Below are 13,435 nucleotides of genomic sequence, written 5' to 3'. Positions count from 1 at the left end.
CTGAGCTTGTTTTGTTCCGGTCCTTCTGTTTTTATGCCTCTGCTCCTTTTGTTCAAGCATACTTAATTCACTTTATTCTTCTTATATTCAAAACCTTTATATAAGGTGGCCACAGTGGTACATGTTTTTAATCCCAGCATTTGGGAGGCAGAGGTAGGCAGATGTCTCTGAGTTTGAAGTCAGCCTGGTCTACAGAGTGAGCTCCACCAGGATAGCTAGAGCTATATAATGAGATCCAGACTCAAAAACAAACAAAACAACAACAACAACAACAACAACCAAACAAACAAAAAACCCTTAAGTGGTAGCCACAGCTGGAGCCTGGGTTCTCTGAACGAACTCTTTGATGAGGGTTTTTACAAGACAGACAGTGAATTCCTGATAAGGAGACTTTATGAACCAATTTTCTTTCCAGAAGTTGGGAGTCAAGTAACTGTAGGTCTTGGAGATGGCGTCAAAGGTGGCCTTGACAAAGTTTCCCAGGGTGGTATTGTGGCCCCTAGCTGATGTGTGGCAGTCATCAATACCAGCCTTGGGCACAGGAGAAGAGACAATGCCAGTGCCTCTGGTAGCAGGGATGAACCATACTAGTACAGAGCCCCAGTGGCCTGTCACCTTGTACGGAACAGTTTTGGGATTGACAATCTTCTTCCTCCAGTAGCCTCTGCACCCAGGGACAATGGAGAGCTTGGCCAAGATGATGGCCCCTCAGATGGCAGTGCCTACCACCTTGGAGCACCTAACACCAAGACCAACGTGACCATTGTAGTTCCAGGTCCTGTGACCCATGAAGTCGGCTACTTCATTGGCATGATCATATCCTTTAGGGATGCACCCAGGAAAATGTCAATAATCTTGGATCCCTTAATGAGCAGAGAGAACAGGTAGATCTTCTCCAGGGACTTGATCTTTTTGTCCTTGACCAGGTGGCACAGGTTGATGAGGAGGATCCATTTCTTGCCTTCAGATTTACCCCTAGGAGCCTAGCAGCCTCTAATATGATGAAGGCACTTGAAACTGCAGCTCAATCCATTGGAAATATAAAATTTTTCTTTCGAATTGTATAGGGGCTCACAGCCAAGGATTTGACTTGAGTCTCAGAAGAACTTTGGACTTGAACTTCTGAACAGTATGGGAGTTGTGGGTTGTGAAACTGGGCAATTTTGGAAATGGTCTAAATCCATCTTGTCTTATGAGATGAATAGACATCCGCCTTTGAGGGTCCAAGGGTGGCTCTGATGGAATCAGTGGAATAATTCACTAACAGAGTCATAATTTGATGGCATTATTAGAAGGTGACAGAAAGTTTAGGCCTAGCTGGAAGAAGTTGGTTACTGAAGGTATGCCCTTGAGGAATGAATATTGTCCCTTATTGTCTGCTTTCTGGCCACCATGAGGTAGGCAACTGGGCTCCTCGCATGCACCTCTACTCTGAAGCCATGCCTTGCTTTGGACCAAAAAGTACTGGAACCAACCAACCATGGACTTCTACAACCCTGAGCCAAAATAAACCTGTCCTCCTTTTACAGTGTTGGTAATAGTGACAAACAGTGATTACCACAGAGCCTTTGCCAGACCCCTACAGGTGAGTCACAGTGCAGGGCCTTAGGACTTCAGGACATTACTTCTACCAGCTATGGGTAGCTACTTTCTTTTTGATAAGCAGCTCCCCCGCACCCCCAGAAGTGATGGCTGAAGCCAGGGCCTTGCATATGCTCAGCAAAACACTGGAGCTATAGCCCTAGCCTCCTTTTACTTTTTGAGTTAGGTTCTCACCAAGTTTCCCAGGCTTGCTTTGTACTTGCTCTGTAGTAACCAGAAGGCCTTGAACTTGTCATACTCCTGATTATGATTCCCAAGTAGCTGGAATTAAAGGACCATACCACCAAGCCTGGCTCATAAACAGCTTTATCATTTTTTGCTGGGTTTTTTTGGGGGGAGGGGTTGGTTGGTTGTGGTGATTGGTTAGTAAGCCTAGGCTAGCCTTGAACAAGCAACATTTTTTTTTAACTTTAGGCACCAAACTATTGGGATTACAGGTATAAATTAGTATGCTCAGCAGTTAATTGGTTTAAAAAAATTATATAGAGCCAGGCAGTGGTGGTGCATGCCTTTAATCCCAGCACTTGGGAGGCAGAGGCAGGCAGATTTCTGAATTCAAGGCCAGCATGGTCTACAGAGTGAGTTCCAGGACAGCCAGGGCTACACAGAGAACCCCTGTCTTGAAAACACACACACACACACACACACACAAAACCAAAAAACAAAAACAAAAAAGTTGTTTAGATCTTACTAGAGACTCTAACAATGAGCCATGGGACACCAAGGTGACCTGTAACATGAGCTGCTCATCATGTACTAACTTATTGTTGTCTGGCCCATTTGGCTGTAACTGTGTACACAAAAGCTGTCCATTGTCACAAAGCAACAGTACACTCACAATCAGGTGAGTCATTCCCCTTTGGTTTTTTTCTCTACAGAAAAGCCTTCACAGACACACCTAGAGGGTTTCCTCATCATCTCCTAAATGATATGGGGTTCTAAACCCATTTGAGTTGACATTGATTAACCACCACAAGTCTATATTTTGGCAACTTGGCACAATTTGGCACCATTTTTAAATCATAACCCTCTACCCAGCCCACCCCCAAAAGTTTATGTCGATCTCCAGTGCAAAATGTATTTAGTATATCTCCATGAATTCCCATATGTTTTTGTTGTTGTTGTTGTTGTTTTATTTTTGGTTTTTTGTTTGTTTGTTTTTTGAGACAGGGTTTCTCTGTATAGTCCTGGCTGTCCTAGACCTCACTCTGCACCAGGCTGGCCTCAAACTCAGAAATTTGCCTGCCTCTGCCTCCAGAGTGCTGGGATTAAAGGCGTGTGCCACCACTGCCCGGCGAATTCCCATAGTTTTAAATGTTGTTCAAAGACCAAATTCAAGGCAGGTATGGTGTCTGGTGCCTGTAATCCCATCACGCAGGAGACTGAGACAATCAATTACTATGAATCCATGGGCTACATAGTGAGTTCCTGGTCAGTCTGTGCTACACAAAGAGACCCCCTATTTTAAAAAAAAATAAATACATAAAAAGCCACCTTAAAATCCTCTGAAGAGAGACCTGCACCCCACCATGCCTTGTAGCCCAGGCAGGGAAAGACGCCACAGAGCACAGATTAGCTGTAGGTATATAGAAATGGTGTAAAAGGAGGAAGGCGTCCACAGACCCACCCGCCCCCATGTCACACTTTGGCTCTAGACACCTAGAGGCTGGCTGGCCCCCACACCACGCAGTATGGATAGAGGAGGTCACCCAGAGGCTCGCCAGCCATGTAGCCCGCCTGCACTGGGAGCCACTGCAATGTGCAAGGATGTGGTAGACAGCTGGGAGAGAAAGAGAAGCGAAACAGTTGGAGCATTGTGAAGGGAGATGGACCGGAGACTCGAGGAACAAGAAAAATAGCCTGCTGTGAGTAGCCAGCCCCACTACCTGAGGCCTTGGTGAAGTAAGTCCCAGCCCAAGCTGCTGCAGCTGCAGATGTTGATGCCCACGGCTCGTATTACTACTAGAGACCATGGGGATGCCCCTTGTATGGGCAGCCGTCTAGAACCACAGAGATGTCCAAGGGCTCTGCGGAACTGGTCCTGAGCCTCAGTGGCGCCTCTGAGCCCGCCTCCCACTAGTGGCAGCACTCGGGAGAGCTCACCCTATACCTTGCCCAGGCAGCACAGTGGAGCTAGCCCTGTAATTATGAGCACATGTGAGGCACCCCGTGGGAAAGCTGACCCAGACACTGCCCTGAGGTGGCACAAGCACAAAGGTGATGTCCTACCCCCCACCTCGACCCTCAATACCTACAGCAGTCAGCAGTCTCAGGAAGAGCTGGCCCCAGGGTCTTGAAAGCAGGAAAGCTGGCCCTGTCCCCTCAACCAACTGTAGCACTCAAGAAAGCAGTCCCTGCACCTCTCTTGGGCAACACAGTGGAGGTGGCTCTGAAAGCAAAGGCCCAGGTGAGCCAAGCCCAAGAGTGGGAGAGCGGGAGAGCAGGAGAGCAGGCCCAGCCCCTCACCGGCTACAGCACTTGGGAGTGTGGGATCCATGCCTCGACTGGGCAGCACAGTGGAGCTGGCTTTGGATGTGTGGGTGCAGGAAAAATGACCTGAGGGCATGAGAGAGCTGACGCTGCCTCCTGACGATGACGAATTGGGTGACGTAGGCAGAGCGGTGCTGGAGAGCTTGCCCTGGTGGTGTGGTGTGGGTAAGGGAGAGCAGGAAGGCCGACCAGTTCAGCTACCACCCATGTCCAGATGCGGAATTTTGAGTTGGTTCACCCCAATATTGACATCATCTGTTGTCCATGCTGTGTCACTATAGAGCAGGGTGTCAGGGTCAACTTTCCCACACTCACTCCCTCAGGGCTGGTTCACCTGGGCTACACTACCAGAGACTTCCAACCAAGGACTCATTGCAATGAACATTTGCAAGTGAAGATGTGTGGACAGAGGGGTTTACTGAGGGACACACTGACACACAACAGCTTCCATGAGGAAATGTTGTCTATGTTTTGTTTTGTTTAGCGCGCGCGCGCGCGCGCGTGTGTGTGTGTGTGTGTGTGTGTGTGTGTGTGTGTGTGTGTGTGTGTGTGTTATTTTGGGAGGGGCAGGTTGTAAGGGCAGAGGGTAAATACAGAAGAACTGCAAGATGAGTGGTATTGGGTGCATGGTGTGAAACTCACAAAGAATCAATACAAAGATTTTTAAATCCTCTGAAAAGAATGAGGGCTCACAGAGACTGAACCACCAACCAGGGTGTATGCATGGTCTGGACCTAGACCCCCTACATTTGTAGCAGATGTCCGGTTTGATCTTCATGTGGGTCCCCAACAAGTGGAGTAGGGGCTATCTCAGACTCTATTGCATGCCAATGGATCCCCTTGCCCTACCTGGACCACCTGGACAGTGGGAGTCCTGCTGGGACTAGATGTCCCAGGGAGGGTTATTCCCAGGTGGGGAGAAGGGGAAAGGTTAATGGAGCAAGGGATTTACAAAGGTGGGACTGGGAGGAGAGGAGGGAGGGAGGGAGGGAGGCTGCAATTGGGATGTAAAGTGAATAAATTATTGAAAAAAAATCCTCTGAAGCACAAGGTAGTTTGAGTTGTGATCCACTATAAAAAAATAAAATAAAATAAATGAAAATAAGGGGAAAAAGTTACATATCCCTGCCAGGTGTAGAGAGGCCCACCTTTATTCCGAGCACTCAGGAGGCAGAGGCAGGCAGACTCCTGAGTTTGAGATCAGCCTGGTTTATCAAGCAAGATCCAGAACAGACAAGGCTATACAGAAAACCTGGTCTTGAAAACCAAACAACAGGGCTGGAGAGATGGCTCAGTGGTAAGAGCACTGACTGCTCTTCGGAAAGTCCTGAGTTCAAATCCCAGCAACCACATGGTGTCTCACAACCATCTGTAAGGAGACCTGTTGTTCTCTTCTGGAGTGTCTGAAGACAGCTTCAGTGTACTCACATAAAATTAATAAATAAATCTTTAATTAAAAAAGAAAAACAAAAGAAAAAAGTTACATATTCCCTTGGGCCAGGTATGATGTTGCACACCTTTAATAATGATACTTAAGAGGCAGAAGCAGGCAGATCTCTCTGTGAGTTCTCTGACAGCCAGAGCATAGTGAGAACTTGTCTGAACAAAAACAAAAATCAATGCACCAAAAAAAAAAAGAAAGAAAAGAAAGAAAGAAAGAAAGAAAGAAAGAAAGAAAGAAAGAAAGAAAGAAAGAAAGAAAGAAAGAAAAAGAAATTCATCTGTTGAGATGTTGAGAAAATGCTTCCATGAGATAAAGCTGTAAGGTATTTTCTCAATTAATGATTGATAAGGGAGGGTTCAGCCCATATGGGTGTTGCTATTCCTGGGCTGATGGTCCTGGGTCCTATAAAAAACAAAGATGTATGAGCAAGCTATGCAGCCCTCCATGGCCTCTGCATAAGTTCCTACCTCCTGGTTCCTGCCCTGTGTGACCTCCTGTCCCAAGTAAGCCAAATAAACCCTTTTCTTCTCAACTTGTATTTTAATCATGGTGTTTTGTCACAGTAACCCTCACTAAAACACCCACCCATGTACAGAATAAATCAGCCAAGGAACAGAAAAATGAATTTTGGTTACAGCAATAGTGGATTGCAGCATTGATTTGCTACACCAGACGGTATTCTGAGTCAAAGACCCAAGTAAAACCACTTGTTGATTGCACACTAGAAGGGCCAATGGAAGCGGCATGCTAACTGGACACTGAGTGATACCGTTAGGCTTTCCTGACAGCAGCTCTAAAGGAGAATACTTGGCTCATGGGTGACCCTAAGACCTCACTTCATGTCTTGGTCTTTTTTCTCATTTATCAGAACAGAGCCAATTCCCCAGTTTTTTCCATTCTTCTATTGACTTTTTATTCTGGTGCTTCTTCAATAGGATGCCACAGTGCTCCACGAATTTGCCACTGAGGTACCCCTTAGGGATGGTAGTCCATTTGGAGTAGACTTTAATGCCTTGCTGCACCTTAGGTGGTCCAGTACACTAGAGGCCACATAGACACCAAGAGGCTCTCCACCAGTAACAATGTTGCCAAACCGAGACCCAGGGTCTCCTTAGGGAATGAAAACCGCCCCTTGTCCTTCTTCACCAGCACAAAGCCTGGCACTGAAATCCTGAGCTCTCCGCAGTGGAGTCACCTCGGGTCATCAGGTTGCCAGGCTAGTCTCTACCTGCTTGGTGAGTCATCTTCTCAGCACTTGGAATTACAGACTGCTTCTTGGGGTTGTTTTCCTTGCGTCCTGTAGGTTTTCTTTTGTTCTGTCTTCATTTCCATTCTATTCTAGGAATTTTAAGTTTTCCTTCTTGACTTCCTCAGTGATGCATTGCTGAATAGCGATTTATTCAGTCTTTAAGTTTGTGTGCCTGTAATTTCTCTTTCTGTTCATTTCTAGTTCTATTCCACTGTGGTTGGATGACATACAAAAATTTATTTCAATTGCTCTCTAGTTGTTAAAACTTGTTTTGTGTCCTATTATATGAGTATTTACTTATTTATTGAGATAAAGTGTCTCTATGTAGCCCTGGCTGGCCTGGAACTTGCAGCCTAGACCAAGCCAGCCTCAAAAGCACAGAGATCTGCCTGCCTCTGCCAGACAAATGCTGGAATTAACGACAAGCACTTGTCACATCACACCTGATCTATTTTACAAAGAGTTTCATGGGCTGCTGAAAAGAATGCATATTCAGCCATGTTTGGATGGAATGTTCTATAAAAATCTGTTAGGTCCATTTAACCTAGGATATCATTTAACTCAGATATTCCTGTTTATTTTTCTGTCTAGATGACTAATGTGTTGATAAGTATAAAGAACTGAAGTCATCAGCCGGGTGTGGTGGTGTACACCTGTAATCCCAGCACTTGGGAGGCAGAGGCAGGTGGATTTCTGAGTTCGAGGCCAGCCTGGTCTACAGAGTGAATTCCAGGAAAGCCAGGACTACACAGAGAAACCCTGTCTCAAAAAATCGGAAAAAAAAAAAAAAAAAAAAAGAACTGAAGTCATGAAACAGAAGGGGATAGCAACTCTACAGGAAGATCAACAGTGTCAGCTAACCTGGATCCCTGGCAGTTCCCAGAGACTAAGCCACCAATCAAAGAGCACACACAGGCTGGTCTGAGGCCCCTGACAGATGTATAGCCTTGTGTGGCCTCAGTGGGAGAGGACTGCCTAATCCTGTAGAGATGATGCCCCAGGGAGAGGGATGCTAGGGGCACCCTTTCAGAGGTGAAGAAGAAAGGGATAGGGAAGAGTTCTGCGAGGGAGGTCTGGGGTGGGGGTCAACATTTGTGAGATAAATAAATAAAATAATTAATTTTTTAAGCAAAAAGGAAAGAAGAACTGAAGTCATTCTAGGCACAGTGGCTCTCGGGAGGCAGAGACAGGAAGATCTCTGAATTTGAGGCCAGCCTGGTCTACAGAGCTAGTTCCAGGACAGCCAGGGCTACACCCATCTCAACACCCCACCCCAAAAGAGAGAGAGCTGAAGTCATCTATTGCTAATACATTGGGGTCACTTTGCATTTGTCTTATGTTGTTTATGAGATTGGGTGAATCTGTGCTTGGTGGGTTTATATTTTAAATTGTCATGGCCTCCTGATGAATGGTTCCCTTAATCAATAAAAGGTGACCTTCATCTCATGACTAGTTTTGCTTTGAAATCTATTTTGTCAAATATTAGAATAGCGACAGGTACTTGTTTCCTACTTCCATTTCTTGACCCTAAGGTTGCATCTGTCTTTGATGGTAAAATGCATTTCTTAGAGGCAAGAGATGGATCTTGTTTCATTTCATTTTATATGTAAGAGTGTTTTGCTTGCATGTATGTCTGTAGCACCATATGTGCGCCTGGTGCCCGAGGCAGTCAGAAGAGGAACTGCCTGCAACTGGAGTGAGACATCATTGTGAGCTGCCATATGGATGCTGAGATTCAGACCCACAATCTGTCTGTCTGTCTGTCTGTCTGTTTGTATCTCTTTATTTTTTCTTTTTGTTTTTTTCTTTTTGATGTTGTCGTGTTTTGCTTTGCTTTGCTTTGTTGGTTGGTTGGTTGGTTAGTTGGTTGGTTTTTTGTTTTGTTTTATTTTGTTTTTGGAGCTTTCAAGACAGGGTTTCTCTGTGTAGCCCTGGCTGTCCTGGAACTCACTTTGTAGGCCTGGCTGGCCTCGAATTCACAGAGACCTGTCTACCTCTGTCTCCACCTCCACCTAACTAGTGCGGGGATCAGAGGCATGCCCCCACTGCCCAGCTACCCTTATTTTTTTTTCAGCTTCACGAGTTAGAGTGTTTAAGAGAATAGAGGTTGCAGCAGCAGAATTGAAATGCCATTTTTCTCTGATAGACTGTTGTTAGGGTACCAGGCTCAGTGTCCAGTACTCCCTTGATATAAAATAGTGACCCCCCCCAAGAATAATCACTATAAAACAAAATGCCTAATATGAATTTATAATAATTGAAAGCAACTAACAAAGTTGCTGGGCATGGTGGGACACACCTTCAATCTTAGCACTCAAAGGGCAGAGGGAGGTGGACAAAGGTATAGAGTCTGCCTTATTGCTGATTATAGCCTGAACTCTGACAGCATTCCTTAGGATCTCTGAGCCCTCTCCCACCCCTATATGCTCCTTTGTGAAGTTTCTTCATAGATGCTCATCCCGTCAATGGGTTGTGTCACAGATGCAAGTCACATCTGTTGGCAGTCCTTCAGAAGTCTTGTGAATGTTGGCACCACCCCTGGGGGTGCTTACTGACAGCAGGCACTTCATTTATAACCTGTACTGTGTTCTCATGAAGACTCTGACTCTGATCAAGTTGCAGCCTTACTAAATACTGTTTAGACTCAGAATTTCTTCCCCACCAGTGAAGTGGGATTCTGCTGGCCCCGTGTCTGCATGTTGTCCCGTGACATTTGCTCTGAGTTTCCAGAGTGGGGTTCACTGAGGACCTGGGGCTGCCAAGCCACTGACTTAGAAAGTGTAAAATAGCATCCTGTGGCAGCTCCGGTCAAGTGGCAAGGGAAGAAAATTCTTCTGCGCCTCTCCACCCTCTGCTGCAGCTCTGTACAACTTTTGTCTCCTTTCCCCCTTTTTATTTATCTTTAAAATGTTACTGAGAATACAGGGCTGATTTTCCAAAGTTCTCTCCCTCTCCCCATGGGTAGACCTCCCTAGACCACACCAATCCACCCCTCACCCCAGCCCCACCCCACCCCAGCCCCACCCCACCCCCACCCCACCAGCTCCGACAGCTCTCCTTTCTTTAGATGGGTTTGCTTTTGTAGTAACCAGGTACTCCTTGAAGTTTTCCATATATTTTCTTCTTCATTCTGCACTTTCGCCAGCTGAACCATGATATGGTTCTTTTGTGCTCACGACTGAGCTTCTGAATGCCTTCTGTACCTGGATGTCCATGTCCTTTCCAGAGTTTGGGAATTTCCCTGCTATTATTTCAGCAAAGAGATGATTTTCTCCATAGCTTTAGTTTTTTCATCATGTTCCATGAATCAGATATGTTCTGCTCATAATTTTTTCTTGAAGTGTCTGAATGTGTCTTCAAGCCCCGATACTCTTTCTTTTGCTTATCTAGTCTACTAGATATAAGGCTTTCGGGTGAGTTTCTAATTTGATTTATTGGGCTTTACATTTTGAAGATTTGCTTCCCCTTTTTCAGAACCTTTATCCATTTATTGAATTCTTCTTTCATATCCTATATTGCGTCCCTTAATTCGTTCAGCTGTTTATTCATTCTTCTGTTTTCCTTTTTATTTACTTATTAGTGTGTGTATGTATTTGTGACAGAGGAAGAGATACACAGAGAGAGTTAGAGAGAGGAAAGAGAAAGAAAGGGAGGGAAAGAGGAAGGGAGGAAGGGAGGGAGGAAACAAGGGAGGGAGGGAACAAGGTAGGTAGGTAGGAAGGGAGGGAGGGAGAGAGAGAAAGAATATGCATGTGGAGGTCAGAGGCCAGCTTTGAGGAGTCAGTTCTCTCCTTCCGGGGATCCGAGGACTGAATTCAGGTGTCAGCCTTGAGCAGTGAGCACAGCTGCTGCTTCATTTCACTTTGTTGTGATCTTATCTGCTTTCAGCATTAAAGGAATTCCGCTCTTACAAGTAGAGAATAATTCTTTCTTTCAGATCTTTGCAATAAGTTCAACACTGTTTGTTCGTCAGACTTGTGTTAGAATATTATTATCGGGGCTGGAGAGATGGCTCAGCGGTTAAGAGCACTGACTGCTCTTCCAAAGGTTCTGAGTTCAAATCCCAGCACCCACATGGTGGCTCACAACCATCGGTAATGAGATCTGACTTCCTCTTCTGGTGTGTCTGAAGACAGCTACAGTGTACTTACATGTAACAATAAATAAATCTTTTAAAAAAAGAATATTATCTCTCCTAGGCTTCTCTTTGTTGAAAGAATTTTTTAATATAAATTCAATTCACTTCTTTAAGTTCCCTCCACCTCCATCATTTCCAAAATTTGGGGAAATTTCTGCCATTTTTTTATTTCCTAGAACAGAACTGAACATTTTCCATCAGTTTACGGTCAGCTTACAGTCCCTTCTTTTGTCCGTTATGTAGGTAATAGTTTTCTGAATGTGCTTAATATTTGTGGGCATATGTTCGTTCATGTTCGTGCATTGAAAGATTGGGTTCCATTTAAAAAATTGTGTGTGGCCTAGTTTATTTCTTACTTTCCTTCCATGAGTCTAAGCAAGCCTCATGCTGCTTTTCAGGCTTCTGGTCATTGCTACTCTTTCTTCACTAGATGGCAACCTAAACTCAGGTTTGCTGTGAGTCAGCATCCAAGGCAAACTCAGAAGCCTGGTCCAAGGGTGTGCCTCACTCTGCTGAGTCAGAATTCAACCCCTAGGCAATGTGTTGCACCTAATTACCAGTTCTTCCTCAGAAAAGACAATAACTCTCTTTACCTGATGTTGGGGAAGAAATGAAGTCCCAAAAAAACTTTGGTGAATCCTATGAAAAGCTATAGCCAGACTGGAGAGATGGCTCAGTGTCTAAGAGTTCAATTCTTGGTGCTCACACAATAGCTCATATCCATCTGTAACTTCTGTTAAAATGGATTCAATGCCCTATAGTTTCTGTGGACACCAGGCACACATGTGTACAAACACAAATATCCAGGCAAAAAAACCCATACACAGACCTGCCCCCCACCAAAAAAACAAAAACAAAAAACAAAAAACAAAGGGTATAATACACCTTAGTCACAAAAAAATTGTAGCCAAGTATGGTGGCACACACCTTTAATACCAGCACTTGGGAAACAGAGACAAATGGATCTCTGTGAGTTTGAGGCCGGGCAGCTAGCCTGGTCTACATAAGGGAGTTTAGGATAGCCAGGTGGTGGTGGTAGATGCCTTTAATCCCAGCACTTGGGAGGCAGAGGCAGGCAAATTTTGAGGCCATCCTGGTCTACAGGGTGAGTTCCAGGACAGCCAGAGCTATACAGAGAAACCCTGTCTCAAAAAAAAAGGGGGGGGGGAGTTCAGGATAGCCGGGGTTCTGTTACACAGAGAAGCCCTTTCTCAAATAATGAAACAAAAGCCAAGACCATCATGGAGACAAGACCAAGGCTCCTGCCTCCTGCTAAGTTGCTTGTGGCCTGATGATCCTCCAGTTGGCCAGTCATGATATAGAGCAAGCCCATCACACCAGGACTAAGAATCATTTCCTGACAACAGGGTAAGATCCAGAGGGTCTATCCACAGGCACCAACATAGAATCTTGGCTAGGACTATGGCAGTAAAGACCCCATCAATGGCCACAAGTCTGGAGTCAGAGACTGTAAAGATTCTTCCCTGTACTAGACATTGCCACAGTGTGCAGATTTCCTTTCCACCTTCCACAGCTACTTGGTTCTCAATCCTGAACTGCTGGTAGTTGGTGAAGGGAAGTCGTAGTCGGTGCAACTGTCTCATTCCTACTTTCTTCATTTTTTTCCTTATAATAGTGTTAAAACCAATATTATAATCTCCCAGTTGCCTCAGGAAGTATTGTTATGCTTTTAAAAGTTATTTAAATTGGTGTTTTTTGTGAGAAGCCTCACAATGGAAGATTTTATTCCAACATCTTGTTTTATCTTTTAACAACAACAACAACAACAACAAAACCTTTTCAACAATAATTACTTTCAAGGTGCCTGCCTGCCTGCCTGCCTGCCTGCCTGCCTGCCTGTCTGTCTGTCTGCCTGCCTGGGAGAGTCTATGTGTACCTGATCCTGTGCTTTGCTCATGGATGTGTAACACGTCTCTCGGTGAGCCTGGAGTCCACTGACAGCTATGTTGCCTGGCCAGCCAGGGTCAGGATTCCTCCTGTCTCTGTCACCCCAGCGCTGGCATTGCAGGAGCATACCACTGCACCCAGATTTCTTTTGTTTTGTTTTATTCCTCCCCCCCTCCCCGAGATAAAGTTTCTCCGTGTAGTCCTAGCTGTCACCTGGCCTCTTTAATGAATGATGAGGGCTGAACTCAGGTCTCTGTGCTTGTGTGGCAAATACTTTACAAACCAAGCCATCTACGCAGCCCAATTATGGCTCTTTTTTTTTTTTTAAGATTGATTTATTATATGTAAGTACACTGTAAGTACACTTCAGACACACCACAAGAGGGCATCAGATCTCATTAAGGATGGTTGTGAGCCACCATGTGGTTGCTGTGATTTGAACTCATGACCTTTGGAAGAACAGTCGGTGCTTTTAGCCACTGAGCCATCTCTCCAGCCCCCAATTATGGCTCTTTTAATGTCTACTTAAGCCTATGAAAATAGGACACTGATAGAACACATGCTAAGCCTATGAAAGGCCCTGAATTTAATTCTCAGCACCAAG

At 45.2% G+C, this 13,435-nt stretch overlaps 1 pseudogene; it reads right to left on the bottom strand.

Moving 5' to 3' along the window:
- Nucleotides 1-297: 297 nt before the first annotated feature.
- Nucleotides 298-13,435, bottom strand: part of LOC127674519 (40S ribosomal protein S2-like) — a 36,495-nt pseudogene continuing 23,357 nt past the window's right edge.

Source organism: Apodemus sylvaticus, chromosome X, assembly GCF_947179515.1.
Source record: "Apodemus sylvaticus chromosome X, mApoSyl1.1, whole genome shotgun sequence".
Taxonomy (NCBI): domain Eukaryota; kingdom Metazoa; phylum Chordata; class Mammalia; order Rodentia; family Muridae; genus Apodemus; species Apodemus sylvaticus.
This window is presented reverse-complemented; position numbering and strand designations above follow the sequence as displayed.